This window comes from Zeugodacus cucurbitae, chromosome 3 (assembly GCF_028554725.1).
Source record: "Zeugodacus cucurbitae isolate PBARC_wt_2022May chromosome 3, idZeuCucr1.2, whole genome shotgun sequence".
In the NCBI taxonomy this organism is placed as follows: domain Eukaryota; kingdom Metazoa; phylum Arthropoda; class Insecta; order Diptera; family Tephritidae; genus Zeugodacus; species Zeugodacus cucurbitae.
The window spans coordinates 68991251-69012188 of NC_071668.1; the positions used below are offsets into that span (position 1 = coordinate 68991251).

At 34.3% G+C, this 20938-nt stretch overlaps 1 long non-coding RNA gene across 3 annotated transcripts; it reads left to right on the forward strand.

Moving 5' to 3' along the window:
• Positions 1-1060: 1060 nt before the first annotated feature.
• On the forward strand, positions 1061-19200 carry LOC105214730 (uncharacterized). 3 transcript variants are annotated; one of them, XR_008470522.1, is made up of 7 exons: positions 1061-1240; positions 1326-1481; positions 4176-4278; positions 17479-17943; positions 18006-18117; positions 18174-18337; positions 18958-19200. It is a non-coding gene; the product is annotated as an uncharacterized LOC105214730 (long non-coding RNA). The 3 variants fall into 3 exon arrangements; XR_008470523.1 differs by lacking the exon at positions 18006-18117 and having other exon boundaries at positions 1064-1240; XR_008470521.1 differs by lacking the exon at positions 18006-18117 and having other exon boundaries at positions 1066-1240; positions 17479-17939.
• The last annotated feature ends 1738 nt before the right edge of the window (positions 19201-20938 follow it).

The following is a 20938-nucleotide window of genomic DNA, read 5'->3' on the forward strand; positions in this document are numbered from 1 at the left end:
AAGGCTCCTTGGTCTTTCTTGGTCTCCGCGGTGTTGCCGCACTTTATACAGTTTATTGCTTTTGTATTTTCCATTTCGAGCGCTTTGAAGACTATCAAAAAGCGCTTGCAGCTCTTGTGTGGCCAGCTGGAAACGCGTCAAACACCGGGTCCATTATTGTATTCATAATTGCTACTGAACGTTTATCCCACCCATTCTTCGGTTGTGTTGTTGTGCAGGTAACTTGAATAATTTCGTGAAATTACTACCATCTATCCGCAATTTTCTTATATAATTTTCACTTTTTACTTGTATTTTATGTTTTTGTACAACTCTTTCATCGTTTTAATATTTCCGGTACTGGATGTGAGATGTCGTACGCCAAAGCCAGCTACACAGGAGCCCTGCATGATTGAGAAGTGCCCACCATGGGAGGTGGACGACTAAAGTGTGTGTTCGCTTTTGTGGTAGAGGTGAAAGCATTAAAGTTCGTGTTGCTGACGCTTTTTGCTTCCGCTATGTTTTTTGATCTTTTCTTCGAAAAAATTTCACAGTTCATCCCTTTACCTGTTTTCAACTTTTCTTTTATGCTGTAACATTTTTCAATTTCGACTGTTTGCGCTTTAATTAGTGTGATACTTTCATTTCTCACATCATTTCCGCTTGCGCGATTGTGTAGTATAAAATTATTAAGCAATTCGTGGGTAATTTTGGGTTGCTGGTAAAAGGGCAAATATTAATTTGGATGCTTTTACGGGCGTACACTTTAAGGGAGGCTAATACTTTATGGTCAGATACCATTCATTGTGCATACAGTAAGGTAATTTTGTAAAAGAAGCAATAAACCACATTCCATCTGATTCTGACAAACTCTAGGTGGTGTGGATACATAAAGCATGTATAACTGTATTCTATGTAACTCTTCCGATTTATGAATTCCATCCTAGTTGTTCTTGTATGCAACTCAACTATAAAAGTAAATCCCAAAGTTAAATTAATTATAATTTCTATACCCTGCCCTGCGGTTTGAATAATCATATGTGTTTGTATTTGTACCTTTGCTCCCTAACATAGTGTTCGGTGACCTGTGGACAGGGCTTGCAGATGCATGGAGTGTATGGTATGGAATGTAATTCGTCCGATGGCAGGCACAGCGCCAAATGCGACCCACTTACGAAGCGCCGTTGGCGGCGGTACGATTATACACGGCAACAGTGGATCCGTCGCAACGGTGAGCTGCGAATTAAAAACATGGCATTAAGTAATTAAGAAGTCAGATAAGTTTTTGATAAAAAAACTAAATGAACATTTCACTTTCTATTTCTCGTCTGATGATCTCGATGAAGAGGACGACGACGATGATGATGATTCAGCGGATGAGGAAGATATTGATTCCAGTAATGGTGATCATGATGAGTCTGCACCACAGTAAGCTCATCACTCGGTCAGTCATCTTCATCTCGAGGAGCCATGGAGTTGGAGGTGCCTGTCGGCGATCCAAGGTGAGTGGCAAACTTATTTATTGTAGACAAGTAGTTCTTGGTAGTGGACCGAATCTTGGTCTTTATGTGGACAAATCTTTGATCAGACAACGACTGGCAAAACATATTACATTTATCTAACGAATACTTCCAAAAAGTTACATGTTTGACACGTGTACTGTCAGAGTACTGCCAAGAATTCATTCCTGTCTAAACACTTTGTTACGGTAAATGAGGCGTACTCATTCGCTTTATGGACATAACTACCTCTAACTACTACATTCAATGTTGAAAAGCTTATAAAGACTTATATAATTGTCACCTGCTGAATTCTTTTCGCTATTTACATCTAGCACCTTCTCCACCTCCAATACCAAGGCATATGCTTTTTTCGAAGTAATGTCATAGATATTATAGGTACTTTGGTGCAACACCCCCAACACCATAGACAAAACAATAAATTCTAACGAAAGCATGGAGTATAAGAGGGGATCTCGTTGATGATGGCGAAAGTTTTTGTATTTGCTTTATGATAGTGTGGTAAACAGATTAGTGAATTACGGTGGTTAACATTAAATGACCGCTTAATGAACAAGTGGTGTGAGTGGGTCAGCTAGTGAGTTAGCAAATACAATGAGAGAGCACATTAAATGTGGCGCCACTAATGATCCCTAAAGAGCTTGTTCTCAGCACCAAACATTTATTTAACGGTATACCTTTGAAGCACAATATTATAGTGAATGACCCTCTATAGCGATCAAGTGCTGCAGATAAGCTTCATTATGCCTCAAGCAATGGGGCATTTGGTGCGGTCAAACGAACACAATAATTGAGACAAGAAATTTATTTTTCTTTGCTGTTGTCTTAACTGTTTGTGTTTTCTTAACATATATATTTTTTTTGTATTTGAAAAGTTCGTTCTACTAATAGTGTGAAAGACATTGAAGGGAAAAAGCAAAAATAATAAGAAATCAAATTCACTTAATTGAGAAATGAAAGTGACATATAAAACCAATTAACCGATTTTTTTTGTTGTTGCTTTGTTTTCCTCAGCTTGTAGACCTGTGCCTAATGTATCTTGAGAAAATTGTTTAGAGTTTTGCAAAGGCTTTACCAATTAATGTTATAGCATTCTATCTTCTTGTTATTACTTTGTCCTTTTTGTATGACTTAGGCAATGGAATTTGTCACCAACAGCCAATTCATTATATTATTATTTGCTGCCGGCTGTCGCCAAAGGACAAACCAGAAAGCCAAACTAAATCTAACCAACAAACGATAAGTTCTTCCGTTGCCTAATCGTTCACCCACACCTCCTCTCTTACTTGGCCCCATTCTTCGAATTGTAATAATATTGATTACACTTATTTGCGACTGCTGTGAGATGTTGTGAGTAGACAAAAAAAAAAAGATTATTTTTATTTGTAAGAAATTATTGGCCGTCTCGGTGGCTTTTGCTCCCTTTTTGTCGGCGGACTCTTTGGTGCCAACCTCACTCGAATTGGATTTTACTCTACTAATTCTGTCCTATGCCTTCTTCTTCATCCGCTCGGTCCCACTTGGGTGATTGTCTGGCTAGTAGTTTCATCTACTGCATTGCGCTTTTAGTTGAGCCTAAGCGAAGACGTCTTCTGTTGCCTTCTGTACAGCATTACAATCCAAATATCCTGCGCCAACGAAGCATGTCCTTTGGTTCGTAGTAAAAAGTAAGTCGCCTTTTAGATGCTGTGCAGCTTTATACTATGGGACTTATCGAATCATAAATTAAACATAAATCTAAACTCTTAGTGAAGTGAATTCTCGAAATACTACTTTTTAACGCTCATTCTATATACTTTCTGTTGATATTTAAATTTTTTTTTGGTTAATTATTTTAATCGTATGGCAATGTCATTCACATAATACACTATGTGTTTCGTAAGTGCACATTGCCTTTACACGAAATTAACATTTGCCTCCTCTTGTCGGAATAAGAACAGCTGTGCTGTGTTGCCTTAACGACAAACAGGACTCACATTCACACGTATAAATTCACCTACAAACGACTGTCAATAAACAATAGTGAGTATGAGTTTGAACCTTTTAACAAAGTTCACAAGTGTGCTCGTCAAGTCAACGCATTTTGTTTAGATGTTTTCCTCCGCTTTGTCGCTTTTAGTCACCTGCACACATCCTGCGAGTTGACTTGGCTTCGCCCGCTTCGCTTCATTCAATCTTATCCACTTCTAATACCAAAGTCGAGCTCTGTGTGTTCAGTTCTTACTGTTTACTTGCGCTTTTCAATTTCTGTAGCCATCAGCGCAGATGCTCTCTTTTTGTTATCCTTGCTTAGGATCCTGCGCGTGATTGAAAGTAGAGTACTATGTTAGATATTTACGTTTTGGGTGCACAATAGGAAATTAAAAAAATAATTAACTGGAAAAGAAAAAGCAGTGGAATGACCTTAAGATTTTATAGAATGGCTGAATGGTGAATTGAGGCGGGAAGTTGAAATAACTGTTAAAAGATTTTAAAGAGTTGTAGGTGCTACTCTAACAGTAATTAAACCTTGAGAATACGCAATTGTTAGATCTGAAAGCTTGTTCCAAGATATCCCTAAATATTGTTCAGTATGTCAGGCGAAATGATACAATCCTTGTGTTCAGAGCTCACAAGAAACCTTTCTTTAATATTTTATTAATAAATTATATTATTTCGATTTTACATTGCTTCTAGCTTTCAAAATACTTGTCGCAAGCAGCAATGGGCATGTGAAAGCAATCGACGTTCTAAAAATGATCGGGCACAAAATGCAGACAGCAACTTCATGGTGAATGAGGTAAGTCAACAAACATTATTGCATTTTTCTTTCATATTTACACAACCATATAAAATTGTGGATACACCAAAATTGGAAGCACGGGAGCAAATAAGTTTATCTTCGTGCTGAAAAGGAATGAAACTACATTCTGAGCTGGATAAACATTTCTAATGCTGCGTGAGTGTTTATAGAGATACAAGAGTATTTGTCTGCGTGGGGTGCTTCAGCTGCCGGCGATTCTGTGTGTTGGGTCCTTATGCGCACTTGTTCGCTCTGTGTTCAGAATTGTCCGACCGAAGTTGCACACGTCACGAGATGCACATGCTACGCTGAAGATAACTAGAATGTAACAATGATTGCTCGCCATCGTACACCCAAACTGATTGTGCTTGACAGTTATTAGTTGGAATGTATTGGGTTTACGGATAGTTAGTGTGGGCAACAATGATTATCAACTTTACGTAATTTGATAGTTTTCCTCTTCGTTTGTCACACGCTGAGCACGTCACTAAGCGTTTGGCTTGCTATGAAGCTTCGCATATCCGAATAGTGTTGCCACTCTTTTGCTTTTCCACAATTAAAGAGCTCATATGGCTGAATTCTAGATTGCTTTTATAATCAGATTTTGGCAATACAGTTATTCTAGCACTTGTGTGTGCAGCGTGCAAGCAAGTGAGCGTGCATCCTTTTTATGTGAGCGGCGAATACAAGCAAGAGTGAATCTTTCCTCGATTGCAATGAAAACAAGAGTTGTACGCTTTTAACTTTGTCAGTGTTCAAATATGAAATTGTAAATATTACTCTGTTTGTTTTTGTTGTTGTTCTTTTTATTGTCTCTTGATTTGTAGAAAACGTAATTTGTTTGCTAGATTCCTTATTGCTTGTGGTTTCCCTTTTGTGACTTTGGTTTTTCACTTCTCATTTGAAATGCATTAAATTCTACGTGGCACATATTATTATAGTTGTTAATATACGAAAAGACGAAACAAACGCCAGAAAATGTGTTCTTTCCATATTTCCACTCACACTAATTGCATATCTGAACACGCCGAAATCCGCTGTCGTGCCAATGTTTTACTACCGGTGACAAACTTCCACTCATAAGTGTGGAAGTCATAATGGAAAATGCCCACGTAAAGTGGTAAAGGAACGAAAAGAATACCGCCAATCGTCAATCAAACTGCCAGGAACCAGCAGACTTTCTTTTTTTTATTTCTGCCTGACAGTTTAGCCATCAACGTAGACGAGTGAGGACAGAACAAACCGTTTTTGTTGTGTTCGTTTCATCAGTTTTACTTTAATTTCTTCATTGGTTCTTTCTTCCATCAATTATTTATGGAATTCCAAATATTTTTCATATAAATTTTTTGAAAGATTAATATCAGTTCATAATTTTGACAATTTGTCCTTCATTTGTTTTGAAATTGCATTGAAAGAAGATCTATCGCATTGCCATCCAACATCGTATTGCTGAAACAACATGTCATCTTTATCCATTCATCCATTCATTCAATTCGGTTCCAAAAATAATATTTTCAACAAAAAGTGCCTTGGGGTCGTGAGATCAGAAAGTAAATATGTCGCGATCTTTTAATTAAACACAATTCTTGGTAAATTTTTTAATATTCACAAATCTGTTTCCCTCGAACTACTTCATCATATTTGCAAGTATATTCGAACAAAACATTTGCTTTTATCTTCTATTTATTTGACTGGTACACAAAGTATCAGAAAGCCATTAATGTTGTACACTGCGTATGAATAACAAAATCACGATGGCGATATGTATTAATACATTTACATGGGCAACCATTTAATCACATATGTATGTATTTACCAACTATGAAATGAAGGTAAAAATCTACAACAAACAACATTCTCTTAAGCACTTGGCATCGCAGAAAGCGATATAATAAATGCAAAAATTTAATAAAATTGTTGCCGCCACACAAAAAGGCAACATCAACTAAAACTGAAAGCAACAAGAGCAGAGTGCACTAAAACCGAAATGAAGTGCAACTTAAAACCACTCGAAGTGTGAAAGAAAAGTAAGCGCTGGCAATAGCCAATACCTCTAGAAAGAGAAAACTCTGAAAATATTCATAAAAGCTTGCGATTGCGACTGCATTTCACATGGAGGGGATGACAGTCATAAAAAATACAAAATGAATATGTAGGACGAAAGAAAACAACAATAAAATACAGAACGATAAAACAATTGCGAGAAAAGCAAATATTAAAAACAAAAACTGCATTAATAAACCGTTATGGCGACGAAAACTCACAACAATTGCTCATATACACACAGTTACATACCAAAGTGTATAAAAGTGCAATGTTAACTATTGCCAACAAAATATTTCAAGTTGTCTCAACCGCGTCAAAAGCGACACTTATTTTGAGTGCACAGGATAACAAAACAACTCTGCTTCTACTAAGGAATACTCTCGACTGCTTTTGTAAGAGTAAGTGTAAAAGTTGTTTCTTTTAGGTGGAGAAGTGAAATCTGTGAAATTGAGACGGGAACAGAAACTGTAATTGAAAACATAGCCGAAAACTTTAATATAATTGTAAACGACAGAAAGTAATTGTGGTTGAAGTTTCAACGGTAGAATAATGAAATTTAATAATAATTTGTTTGAAATTGTTATTTTATGTGAAACAAATTCTGCGAGTTTTTAAATCATTTATTGTTATGATTCAGACGTTGATTACAAATAAAGAATCTCTCCCTCTCTCTCTATTTCTAGAATCTATTCACATTCTCACATTGCTTTTTTATATCTGCAAACTTCTTTTAATATCCCATTAAATTTTTATTATTCCTAAATTATCTTTCTTTTATAAAAAAATTCAATTCCTGCTTATTTCTTATCACAACACCCTCTAGAGCTATAGCGGTCAAATTGCTTTAATTCAATTTTCTGGTCAATTAAGCGGCACAATTTTTTCTAGGAAAAAAGAAATTAAAATAAAAAACCCTTTCCAGAGACTAACCCCTACTTACAAAACATACTTTTGTAGTGCAAATCACAGCCGTTTGCAATTACAATATTAAAATTGCAAACAGAAAAATGAAAAATTGAAAATATGAAAAATGTGCCAATAAAAACAAAACAATTTGTATAAAAATGCGCACAACTAAATCTAGGCAGAATAGTTGAAAATTAAAGGAATAATATTTGCGCGCCCAAATAATAGCATACCCACAGACGCATGTTGCCATCCAAACAAAACGATGTTGCAGCAATGTCAAATATGCAGACCATTTGCTAAGTTAGTTGGTAAGGTTGCATGTAGGAAGGAAAAGGGTTCCACAAACTTCTCTGGCGTACTGGCACGACAAAACAATAACAACGAGCGATGTAAATACCAACCACTGCAAATTGTTCAGAGCATGAATGCCAAGAATGCAAATAAGAAATAGTCAACTGAGAGTAAAAATATGAAAACAAAAATTGTTCTGACTATTATAAGCATTTTCTGTTATTTTCTAACGGTTTCCGTTTCCGTTTCCGTTTTAGGTTTATTTTTATTTTTCTTTCACTACTTTTCTTTTCACTGTTACTTTCTAAACAATATAAAATACGTGCGAACGTTTATTTGGGCAACAATATATCCGTCATGTGTGTGTTCGACGGCTACAGCCGTGCATCTACGATTATCCTTGTTTGTAGGCCTCACATTGACACATTATCCTAGTTTCTTGCTTTGTTGTTGTTTGACGAGCGAGCGAGTCTCTTTCTCTTCTATAAAAAAGCATACAAGTAGGCATGTACACAACATCTTCCTTCGCCTCGTCGCACCATCGCAATTAGAGTGGACAATTACATCGTTTTGCGGCGAAAAGCACTAATTTAAGTTGTTAACTGCCATTGTAACGCAGTCAAATGGCGTGCAACAGCGACGTCTGTGTGAGGTTTTCAGATGAGATGAATATATGTATAAAAAAAACCTATAAAACACGGAAAACAAAGCATAACATTTTAGCGCAATATCGTTGCAACGATGTCAATTGCATTAAAGTGTTTTGGCTTGGCTCATTGCATTCACCAGATAGTAGCCAAACATTTTAATGTAATTGTTAACACAAAATGCGTATCTGACTATTTTTTCAAATGGAATTTCTGGTTTGATATAGTAGTAGTTGGAAGATTTTTCTTCTTTTCTTTCGACAATTCTATCATTAATCAAAGCTCTTTATTAATGTTACTAGTAATAGGTTAATTGAATATTAATTTACTACATTGAATAATTGAATCAAAACATTAAATCAAACGTATTAGCTTCTTGCTGCAATTTAAGAATATTTTTTCTAACATATAAATACTATATTTAAAAATTTATATGTACATATGTATGTATTGTGTATACATAGACTACATATGTATTAAACACAAATATATTTTTCTTCCTTCTATTTTTGTTGAAGCCAAGTTTCTGAGAAAAGATTTCAAGTGAACAATTTGAACATTTTGAAAAGTTTCTTCTGTGCTGCAGTGAAAATATTAAAGTTCGAAGAAATTTTAGCAAATGGACATCTTTAAATGGTTGATTGATAACTGAGTTAGTGAGTATCGGCATCACTTGGCTGCACTTTGTAGTCAAAAGTCAAAGTTAAAAGTGAAAAGTGATGTTAATGTACACCTTTACTTGCAATATAGTGAACCTACGGCGTATGAGTAACATACTACATGTGTTTAGCTGCTTACTTATGTATGTGTTAATGTACTTGCATATTTATTTATTTGTATCATTTCATTAAATATATGTTAGAGCGTGTGTATACAATAGCACCGTGCTGTTAATTTTCCACTCATATATTTATTTTAAATTTCTGTTTGGTGCTTTTTTTTTGCTGCTCCGTCACTTTGTAGCACTTCCAACTCAATTTCGTAATTGCACAGCAATAACTTTTAATTTTTGTCCAATTATTTTCACAACATAAGCCTGAATAAATAAATACACACAATATTGTGCTGTGATTACTGAAAAATATTTCCATTCACACCACTGATTGCGTAGGTGGAGAAATTTATATTTATATTACTGTTACATTATTGGAAATAACAAAATAGATGTTCAATTGTGAAAATAGGTATTATATAATTTCAAAGGTCGATCTACAATTATTGTTAATGGTACCTACGCAAATAATAGTGGAATAAAATCATATTTCTACCAAAATGCCACATTCGCACTCAAAATAAGTGGCACGAAAAAATGTGAGTGAACAATTTAAAAAGTGGGCTAACACAAATATTTAATGCATTTATGCAAAACTACAAATTAAGTGCTGGAAAAGAATTTAAACGAGAATAAAATTGAGTGAGCCAGCCACAAAAAGGCTTGGTATGCTGCCACTTAAATCCATCCACTAACAAACAATGAGAACTACATGTGTGTTTGTATATACTGAGTGAGTAAAGTTAACTGCACTATTTAAATTTTCATAAGTGATGTTGTATCTTATTCCCTATTTCATGAATGCTCTACGAGTAAGTGTGCGCGTGATTTCATCTTCATTCCTCGACGAATCTCAGTTGAGCATTTATGCTACTCATATTCTCATATATTCTTACAGTTGGCAAGATAATGGAATGTCTGACGGTTACTTTGGCTCACAATGGCTATTTATGTGTACCGTTAAGCTGCCACTGGGATGCTGCTCATATACAGATTACTTATCTATATGCTCTTGTATATACGATTATGTATTTGCAAAGTAGTGTAACGCGAAATTTATGACAGTCAGACGGCGAGCAATTTTTGTAGCAATTCGGCGCAATAGTGCTGTTACAACTAGCGCTCTATTATTGTTTATATTTATTTTTACTACTTCTGGCTGAGCTTTTTGCACGCTTACTCCGGTGTTTATGAGAGCACTGTTGTTTTTTTTGAACCATGGCACCATTTACAGCCACAAACACAATTTACCTTTAGGCGCTGACATTTTTCTTGCATCCTGCTACTTTACTTATTAGGTCCACATATAATTGCATAAATATACATATCTATATATAGAAATGTTCATTGATGATATTTGTATAATTAAGTAAACAAAAAATTCACTAAGTACATACGCAAATTAAAAACGGCTTTAAACGCGTTTCACACATATTGTTGCTGACATAGTCATTGTTACAAGCGGTTTCTCGCCCGCCAAACCGAAACTTTTGCAACGCATTTCTATATTCGAGTGTACAAATACTTGACACTATGTGAGTATGAGGCTACTTCAGCGTGTTGTTTGCGGTTATATTGGTCGCACTTTATCAAAAACCCACACAATATAGAACAACAAAAATGAAGAGAAAAAACGGAAAAAGATTAACTCTTTCTACCCCAGTGACAATAAATAATTATTTTATACAATTCACAATACAGTTAGCGAAAATACGCATATGTCAAATGCACTTAACGAGATTTCAACGGTTTATTTATGCGCTTCAATAGATCTGTATAAATAAATGAATGTGTCCTAGTACTGGTATATTGATGTATGTTTATGTGATTGCTTGCTCTTATTCGAGCGTATGCAATGGGATAAATGCACTTAATTTAAATAAATGTTTTATGAACATTTTGAAAATGCTATCTGTTAATTGAACTATTATGCATGTATGTGTATTTGATGAGGCGATCTATTATAATGAATTCATACAAATGCTAACGCTCATACAAGTTGGGGGTTTGTAAGTAAATGCTATAATATTCCATAGTCTGCTTTATGCTGAACATTTTTTATCTGTATATTCTTTTTTGTGTTTATACTTATTTTATATGCAAAGTCAATGGGACTCAAGCACACTGCTTTTTAAATTAATTTCTTATATATTTGAATTCTAATTTTTATATTCTTAAAATATTTTATTCATTGTACACACAAATCGATGCATTGGACAAAAAGTAAATTTATGTTTTAATTTATTTATTATAATTTTTAGAACATTCAATTCGCGCTTTTAAGATTATTACCTCGGCAAAATGTCATGCCATACAGAGATCATAACTAGTAATAAAAATGTAGAGAAAGTCTCAACTAAACCAAAATAATTTATTGTTTAGCTTATTCGATGTTTATTTTATAACTGTAAGAGTAATAAAATTTAATTAATTAGAGTAAAGTAAAATAACCCAATTATGAGACTCTCATATATTCCAATAATTGACATACTAGCAGAATGAATAAAAATACAACAACCACTACCAACGCAATAATTGATGCAATTACAAACACATATCTTAATATATATGTACTATATATATATATATAACCATACATACTAACCCACTGCGATCATTTTATTAGCTCAAACAATAAAATCAAGTGCAGCAATATAATTTGTGAAATTGTCTTATTGTAGCCAAGTAAGCGCTAAAGCTAGCATAGCTAATAATGCATTAATATTTGCTTTCAAGCTTTAGTGGCAAACCGATGTTATCTGCTAAAGCTCAACTTACTTAGTGCGTGTAGAATTCCAACATTTGATCTATTCATTTCACTAATTCTATTGTATAAGTATACGCTTGTGCTGTTGTCCCTAATTGACTATCTGTAGAAACGGATAATATTGTGAGAAATTCATAACTGAAATTTGTAACTTCGGTCAGTTCTATTGCAGTGTACCGCATGAGCATAAGTCAAACAAATACCAAGTCAATTACATACACACACATAAGCATAAATGTATAAGTATGTTGATAACTATCTCGTATCGCATGGAAATAAACCATATTAGTCATAATTAAGCCACTGCAATATTTGTATTGTACTCTCGAATTTCGTAATGCCTGATTTCATACCCCCGTGCGCATATGTATGTTTTAATAACCGTTGGTTATATATATTTACATATATATGCCGATAGCTATTTCCATAGTTATTTTCTGCCAATGGAATTGTTTATTGCATTATTCAAAATGCATTTGCAAAATAGTTGTACTTGATTGATTTTGCATGTATTTGGCTATTAATTTCAGTTTTCCAATTGTGGAATTGATTAGTTATGCATTTATTTATATATCCATTCCTGCAGCTATTAATTCAGTTCTAAAGTAACGCCATGTTATTAGGGCGATAAAATATACATCATGATATAAATGCCAAAATTATTGTGAATTTATGATTTTTAATATAAATATGTATATTTTACAACATTTTTAGAACAATAAGTGTTCATACACTTGTAATAAATACTAATTCTAGCCAAGTTAGATATGTCTCTGCATTTTATTAGAGTAAACAAGTTACAAAAAAAATTATATTTACATTTAGAAAAGAAATGTGCAATTCCATTTATTGTTTAAATAACAAACCAAATCCAAAGCAGCCTCAATAAACCAACAAAAAAAAAAAACAAATAGTCGCCTGCTTGGGTTCGCTTTTTCCCTGTTCTCCTATTAGAATAATTAAAGTGGTATAACCGCATGCTATTGTTTTTTAATCGATTATGGACAATTGGACACATTTTTTCTGAAGTGAAATTCTAACATTCTGAGTAGAATATTTCGTGTCTAATAATTAAATTTCTTAAAAATAATTCAATGCAATTTTCATATCAGCCCTTAACTGTAATTTATTATACACAATTACCTTTCAAAATATTTATGTATTCATTTTCAGTTTGAAAGTAACAGAAAAAAATCTCTCAATGAAATTTCGATAAATCAATTACTAGAGTTTTGTGCCCCAAATTTAATCGGCGTATAAAATATGCCAAAAAAGTATATATCTTAGTTACGCCAACACATTCACACCATACAACTATGCAATTGTATCTGAAAACATATGCCAATCGTTGGCCAAAAACCGTTCTAGTATGTCATATGCTATACAATAGGAAACGGAAGTGAACATTAATACATACGGCATGGCATAACACGCATACCAAGCCACTTGGCATTCCGCGATAATTGTAGTTTAACACACATATATGCATAAATTGGAATGTTATGCGCCTGAATGTGTGTAATCGCCTGCTACATGATATAGCGGTCGCTGAATATGAGGAAGTGTGGTTTTTATATGTGTTTGTGCAGCTGTTGTGTATATAGGCACGTCGCTATCTGCTATGCGACCGCCACAAATTTATTAATAATTTTCATTTCATTCGCCTCCAGTAATCGGCATTTGCAGCATGCAACGAGCCATACAAATGAATGAATGTGAATGTTTCGAATGCATGCAAGTGGCTGCGCTGCACTGGTCACCATGGCAACTATGAATACTTCAAAATTATTACATTAATATGTATATTAACTATATACTTCTTCTATCACATTTTGCATACTCGAAAAGCCACGCTAAATCCCTGTTGCTTTTGACTGCAATTATTTTCGTTGTTGTTTTATTATTTTCGCAGCATCAGCGACATCAATATGCGCACGGCCGCAAGTCAATTCCATTATTTTATTAAATTCCAAATGCATAACGTTGATAGTGTTAGCGGTGAGCGCACTATTGATGTATGTATGTATGTAGGTATACTGTAGATATTTGTAGCAATAGCAGCAAGCTTTCTACGAACGCCAAGTGAACTGTCAACAGCAATCAAAGAGAGTGTTGGCGAGTTTTAGTCAACTATATTTGGAAGAGGGTATGTCTACTGCATTATTGGCTCACTGGGTAGCTAGCTGAGTATCTGTCATAGTGTCAAAGTACATAAGTGCATACCCAAGCGCAGTTGGTTGAATGACAAGGCTTAAAGGAATGCAAAAAATATAGAATAAGTATGAGTGTTGTTACTGTAGCAAAGGAAGGCTACATAATGGTTGTTTTTTAGAGTTTTGTTGCTAACAGTGGAGGTATTGATAAATGTTACTCATACGCAACGTGATACATGTAGAAGATTACCAATTCGTACTTGAATATATATTTTTTGTTGCGGTAACGAAAACTTTAATTTATATGCCTCCCAATTAGCGCTTAAAATATGCGAAATTTCTAACAATTAAAAATAATTGCCACATTGTTTTAAAAAAGTGTCCGTAATTAACAAACGTGCAATTATATTTCGTTAATTCATTATGTTTTAAAATTAATTTTACTTTGGTTACTCTGCTGGTGTGATAATTAGTGCATAAATATTTAATTGGTGTAACAGTTATAGAGGCTAAAAAATTCTTTGATAATGTAAACTATGTTTTTACACGCATGTAAATGCATATGTGTTGTCTTGGCATAAATATCCAAATGCTGGTAATAATATTGCATTTTTAAATGAAAGTTTATATGCATCATAAATATATTGTAATGCTGAAAAAGCAAACACTAATTATTACTGAAAAATCTAAAAATTCTATAAAAAAAATTGGAATCATTAATTACACTCCAAACAATCATCTCTCCAAAGAAATCCTTTCAATATCACACTGATGCATATACTTAAACATTTAACTCTTTATAATTTAAACGTCATAACTGACAAACTTGCTATAATCTACCTTAACTCACACATAAATGCTCCATCCGAACTGTTAAATACTAAATCTACAATGGATATTCTCTCACATGCAGTACATATAAAAGTGCAAAACGTCAAATGGCAAACGCAAAGCAGTGCGAAATGCCAATTTTGTAAATGCAAATGCTCGCAGACGTAGATATATGAAAACGCGTGTGCTCATGTTCTACCAACTAACTCTGTAGAAAACGTCATAGGACTGCGAACGTATTAGCCAACGTTAGGTACACAGTGTGGAAGTCGACGTTGCTTCTACTTATCTCACGATTTTCAAATGACACATTTAGCAAGTGAAGCGCACCGACATACGTAAAATGACAATAGCAATAGCAACAACGTTGTCGATGGTGGCAACTAAAGTCGTTTCAGCATCATCGCCAGCTCATTTGGTTGCGTTGCGCTTGCATTGTACTGGCAGACATGGTGATGCAGAAAATCTGAGAAATTTTGTTGATATTTATGGCGGCATGCATATGCATCTCTTTATGTGATATAAGCGGATTATCGTGAATAGTCATTTATATTAGCAAACAAACACACACGACAACATCGCGCTAACATTTTTCAACGCCAAATGCTATTCAATTTTGCATAATTTGCCAGAGTTGCACAATTAAATTTTCAACACTAATTAATTTATACGCATTTTCGACGGGGATTATATTTTTCAATCCTCTTTTTAGCAGTAAACTATTCAAAGCAATTTCAAAACCAGATAAATATTTCTGATATGAAAAAATACTTACATACGATAAAAGTCATCAGTATCTTGAGGGAGCCAAACAATTGCGGAAAGCTGACTATAAAATGAATATATCATATCTACTATATAATCGCTTTTCATATTAGATACTAAGGATCAACTTTTTCATATAGTAGTAGCATCAATGCTCATTTCCAGACAATCATATATAGTATACTTATGTAGTTGTTACCTCAAAACACAGTATGCGCTGGGACCCACTTGTCGGAAAATTCCGAAGTGATTGCTCATTTTCATTACACAATTGCAGTTAATTTTCACAGCAGCCGCAGTTGGCTAGCAACTGCATCAATAATTAGGTATTTAGTCTCCATGTGAGCAATGCATACGAGTATATGTATACTGATGAATGTTTCATATGCATATACTTGAATATACTCGTACGGGGCGTACAATATGCGCCAATATTGATAAAGTTTGACACAATTCACACTGGTGGTGGTGCTGCCGGTGTGACTAAGCTTAAAGCACCTGCCGTAGTAGTCAAAATTTGAATAAGTAACTGTTTGTCTGCAGCGTGTATACCAATTCCTTGTTATCCGGCGCGGGCTCCGTGAATGCATAATTGCTTTACAATACAAGCGCAGCACAGTGGCAACAGCAACGAGTTCGTTCAATTTACATAAATTTGCCGTCATTTGTGGTCCTTTTGGTTCCTTTCGCATTTTAACCAATACCGGCATCCACTGAACCTATCGGTACGCCTCGTACTCGTGGGAAATCAGCAAGTCTTGTACCGGTAGTGTCATTGTATTGTCTCGACGTATAAATTGTAAATGAAATGGGTTATATACATACTTAATATGTATATACTATACAGATATAAGATCGCTGGTTTTGGTGAGTTGTTGGGTTTGGTAAATAGTCGAGTATTGTAAGATATAGGAACTTCATTCATCACAACGGAGGTTTTACAATTTTTTGGTGGCTTTTGAAATGTAAAATTAATTATTTTCCTTAATAATTGTTTAATCTACTTGTATCTTCTGATATCAATATCGCCAAGGAATTATTTACTCAGAACTTTATATGACCAACTAAACTTCAGTTGAGGTTCGTATATAATACAATTTCTTATTCTTTATTTATTCAAGTTAATTTATTCTCTGTTAAAGCTGGGTAGTTTTGGCAATAAGGGTCGACTTAATCGAAAGTCCATGGTACAAATAATCTGACATGACTACAGTAGTTTCGGATTAAGAAGAATATATAAATTCTATCTCAAGGGGCTTACTCTGATACTTACTTTATTGCTTGTAAGTTTGCAAGCATATAAGTATATAAGAGTACAAATCTTCATTGCTGTTTTTGTTCCTAACAATGCTAATCGTTGGAGAATGTCCAAAAATGGCCTTACGACTTTTCTATGCGATAAATTTCGAAAATTAGTGTGGAAAGGAGGATGTGGTAATTGCATGAGATGAGCTCTAAAGTGATAAGGACAAGTAAAGTCATAGTATGGCCAGTTGTATATTGAAAAAGCAATTGCGAAAGAGAAACACAATATGATGGGTACCATGTTCGTGCTCACAAACACACTTGTACGTTATAGTGTTACAAACTGAGGTCTCGTATTAGCCATATAGTAGGACTTATAGTACGAAAGGGTAATTGAAAGAAAGGAAAGTGGGCCACTGCGGCTACTGGGTCAACTAATCGCTTACAATGTGGGCGACCGCAACTTAGCACATAATCCTTGTAATTTTGCATGAACATATACATATACATATATAAACAGATGTTATATATACTCGTATATATATATTTGTAATAAACAATCACACACTTGGTCATACAACTCTAAAAATATACTAAAATTGTTTGCCGCTTAGAAAGATTTGCATGCCGTATACTTTGCATGCCAAAAAACCAAAAAACAGAATCGTGCACGTTTTAAGCCGCTCACTTTGGTAATCCGATTTGCTTTCTTAGTCTCTCTATTTTTCCATTTACAAAAAATCGCCACTACAGCATTTGCAGCCTTTTCAGGATTTGGCAGTTCGAGAGGACATCACTTGCTGCTCAACAAGGGTCTACAATTCAATCTTGATTTAGAAAATTCCGAACAGGAGGAGCTGTTTCGACTGCAAATCGACACTAGAGATCTGCTGACCCTACCAACGTCAGATGCATTTGCCTCGTCATCGCTTACAGCTGGAGAAGACAAGAGTGACGCCGGCAACAGCAAAAGTAACAAAGACGGCAATGAGTGGCACGAACCGAATGCAACAGACCATATAAGTGACATCAAACTACAACAACAACGTAGTTATAAATAGCAAAGCCATTGGCGCAGCACTCGAGGCCAATTCACCACATTCACCGTACGCCAGGTGGCAGAAACAGGGCGAACCGGAGTCAGCTACGGTGACCACAAGCAACCATGTCACGTACTAATGACGCATTGGCGATTGGTCGGAGAGGTGCTGCAACGCAGGCGGCGCTGATTTGTGAGTAAGGGTTGCACAATTTGTACTTTAATATTTTAATAATGCGCTGCTTTCTATACTATATAGAAGGTCAGATGTGTTTTGTAGCGCTGCATACAACATGGCGTATAAGCAAACAGAATATTGTTTGTATAGCAATTAAACTGTCCATTAGCTGTATGAAGCATTTTTCATATCTGTATGTCAATAATTTATTTACACAAACCTTTTCATTACCCATTTCTCTTACCACAGCGTCGCTCAATAACAAGCCTACGTTTGCCCCACCACACGCACTGAGTCGACGGACGCCTGGAGTTTATGTCCCATTTGTTCTCAAAAATAATAACACAAAATACAAATGAATGAAAATAAAAGCGAATATTAAACGGATTACCAGCCATTGAGGCAAAGGCTAGGTAAAGAAAAATAAAATTATACTAACAATAATAAAAGAACCTCATACCAATTCATGAAATGTTAAATGTTACAAACAACCATAAATGTATATCAAACCAAAAACCAGCATTTGCAGCGCATGATTTGCCAGCCAAGCAAATTACTGCTGTATAATCTATTATTTATAAAATAAATATTTGAGTGCATTGAATAATCGAGACCAAATAAATTGAATGAAAGCAAATAAATATAAACAGCAAATTCAAATGAATACTAACAAACTATAGATGACTTTAGGATTACATTTACATATGAATGAGTGTATATACAAACTTTCAAAAATACATAAAAACATAAATATGGCAATTATAAAATGATAACTCGAATACCTAAATGTCCTATATATATGTACATAAATATGGATGTAAAGCGGTTGTGTGCTAGATAATTTGATAGATAGAAATTAGCAAAAGGATGTGGACAAAGATAGCTGGAGAGGTCCATATTTGTTCCCGAGCGATTTTTTCTGGTTCTAAAAACTAAAAATAGTACTCATTATGACTATATATTGTATATAACAACTTAAAATCCATTTTATTGTAAGAAATTATTATCTAATTATTTTTTTTCCACCTTACAGAATTTATCGAAATGAAGCATGACGTGCAGAGCTGAATGGTGTTTCATTCTTCATCATGGATTAGAGGTGCATATCTGTGGGTGCTAACATTTTACAGTACAAAATCTGTTGCTCAGCCAGAGAATAGCCAAGCAAACTATAAACCGTTATATCAGCACCTGAAATCACTTTCGTCTTTCGCGAAATAAAAAATTCTTGTCAACATCGAATCTATATAAATAATAGAAATCACATTTGTAAGAGTATGAGTAAATATATATATTACTTTCCTAAAAAAACAAATAATTTTTAATAATTTGTAACAAAAAGCGTTTCAATGTATTTTTTCTGGTAAGTAGAATATTTGAATGTAAGGTGAAAATAACGCATTATCTGTTGTGTTGCATGTTGAATTATAGAAGGTATATATTTAAAATGTTAATGCAAGTCCACCACTTCGTATGAATTCACCGTAACAGATTTCGAATGCAATAAAAGCTAAACGGACTTTGTGATTGTGAATGGCTTTCGAGACTTCACATGTCGGTAAAGCAGTTCTATGAATGTTGATAGTGCGCGCTCTCTGCGCATCATTTCAACAGAGTAATATGAAAAAAGGAAGGAAAAGTTATTGGTCGATTAGTGAATTTAATTTATAACGCACAATAAGCGAGAGCTTGAGGAAGAGGTTTAAATGTAAACTTTATTCTGACAGTAAAGTAGTATTGTAAACGCAAGTCGGTTCAACAGTTTCAACATGGTTGGAATATTCAGTCTCACAAATTGAAAAATCTTCACAAAATTATTTCCATCCATTATTAAATAGTAAGTTTTATTTTCTATTATCATTCAGGTCCAAAAATAGATGTACGTAAAAATTAATCCTCTCAAGAAATCTGCAATGCGAATGTTCTTATAGTTGTTCAAATAGTCTTAAGTGCAAAATAATTGCAGAGTTCAACTGTAAGTTTGACCGTAAATCCTGTTAAAATATATTTTTCTAAGATAAGCATTCCACCATTTAATTTCAGTGTTTACTTAATGTTTGCATCAATATCAACAAATATATGTATTTACATATTACGTATTGCATATATTTTTTTTCACAGATAAAATTATATACTACTAATCGGTGAAATTCACTGCTCATTACATTATTGAAACACACCAAAAACAAAAGGTTTAATTGTAATGCAATTTGCGAATGTAGAGTTTAAGGCGCTGCCGCAGCTCTTCCTATATAGCATATCAACAACAAAATGCTAAGAAGGATTAGCAACTGGGCTATTATGTATCCATGGGCATGTACGTTTGTTTGTATTTGCATACCATACCAAGAAGATTTAATTTAATCTTAACGAACTAACAATGAACTGGACACTTCCTTATTAAGAGACACTCCATATACATGTGTATACTTATATATGTGTATCTTCGATTGTTGCAAGCCAGTTGCATGCTTAAGTAGCTTCACAGTAAGACAATTTTCGTCAGCTTTGTTGGATTAATAATTGCATTGTTTATCGAGCAAACATCAGTCCACACACACGTAAGCAAGCTTGCTGAAAAGCGGAGGTATAGAGGGCTTTAGCTGCTGAAGGCTTCCAGTTTCTCAAGTGGTTACTTGAGCACACATAATCGAATCGAATCAGTTGCTGACCATTGTCGCAAATACAATATGCAAACTTTAATTTGCATTTCCTACCAAAGGCTTGTTATATACTGTTGTTTCTATATGTATATGCACATCTTAACCCACTTATATTCATACATACATATTGACAAGAATTTGGTTTAACGTCTTTGAAAATCTAGGTTACAGTCGTCAATAAACTTTAGGGCAGTAGTCTTCGTTAATGATAGCTAATCTCTCTCTAATGTTTTTAGAACCCATTTCTATCGGTCAGTAATTAAATCAATTCTTATTCAACAAATTCCATGTAACAATTTAGCAGCGATCAGCACACCAATGAAAATGCAAACCATTTCTCTTTGCAACATT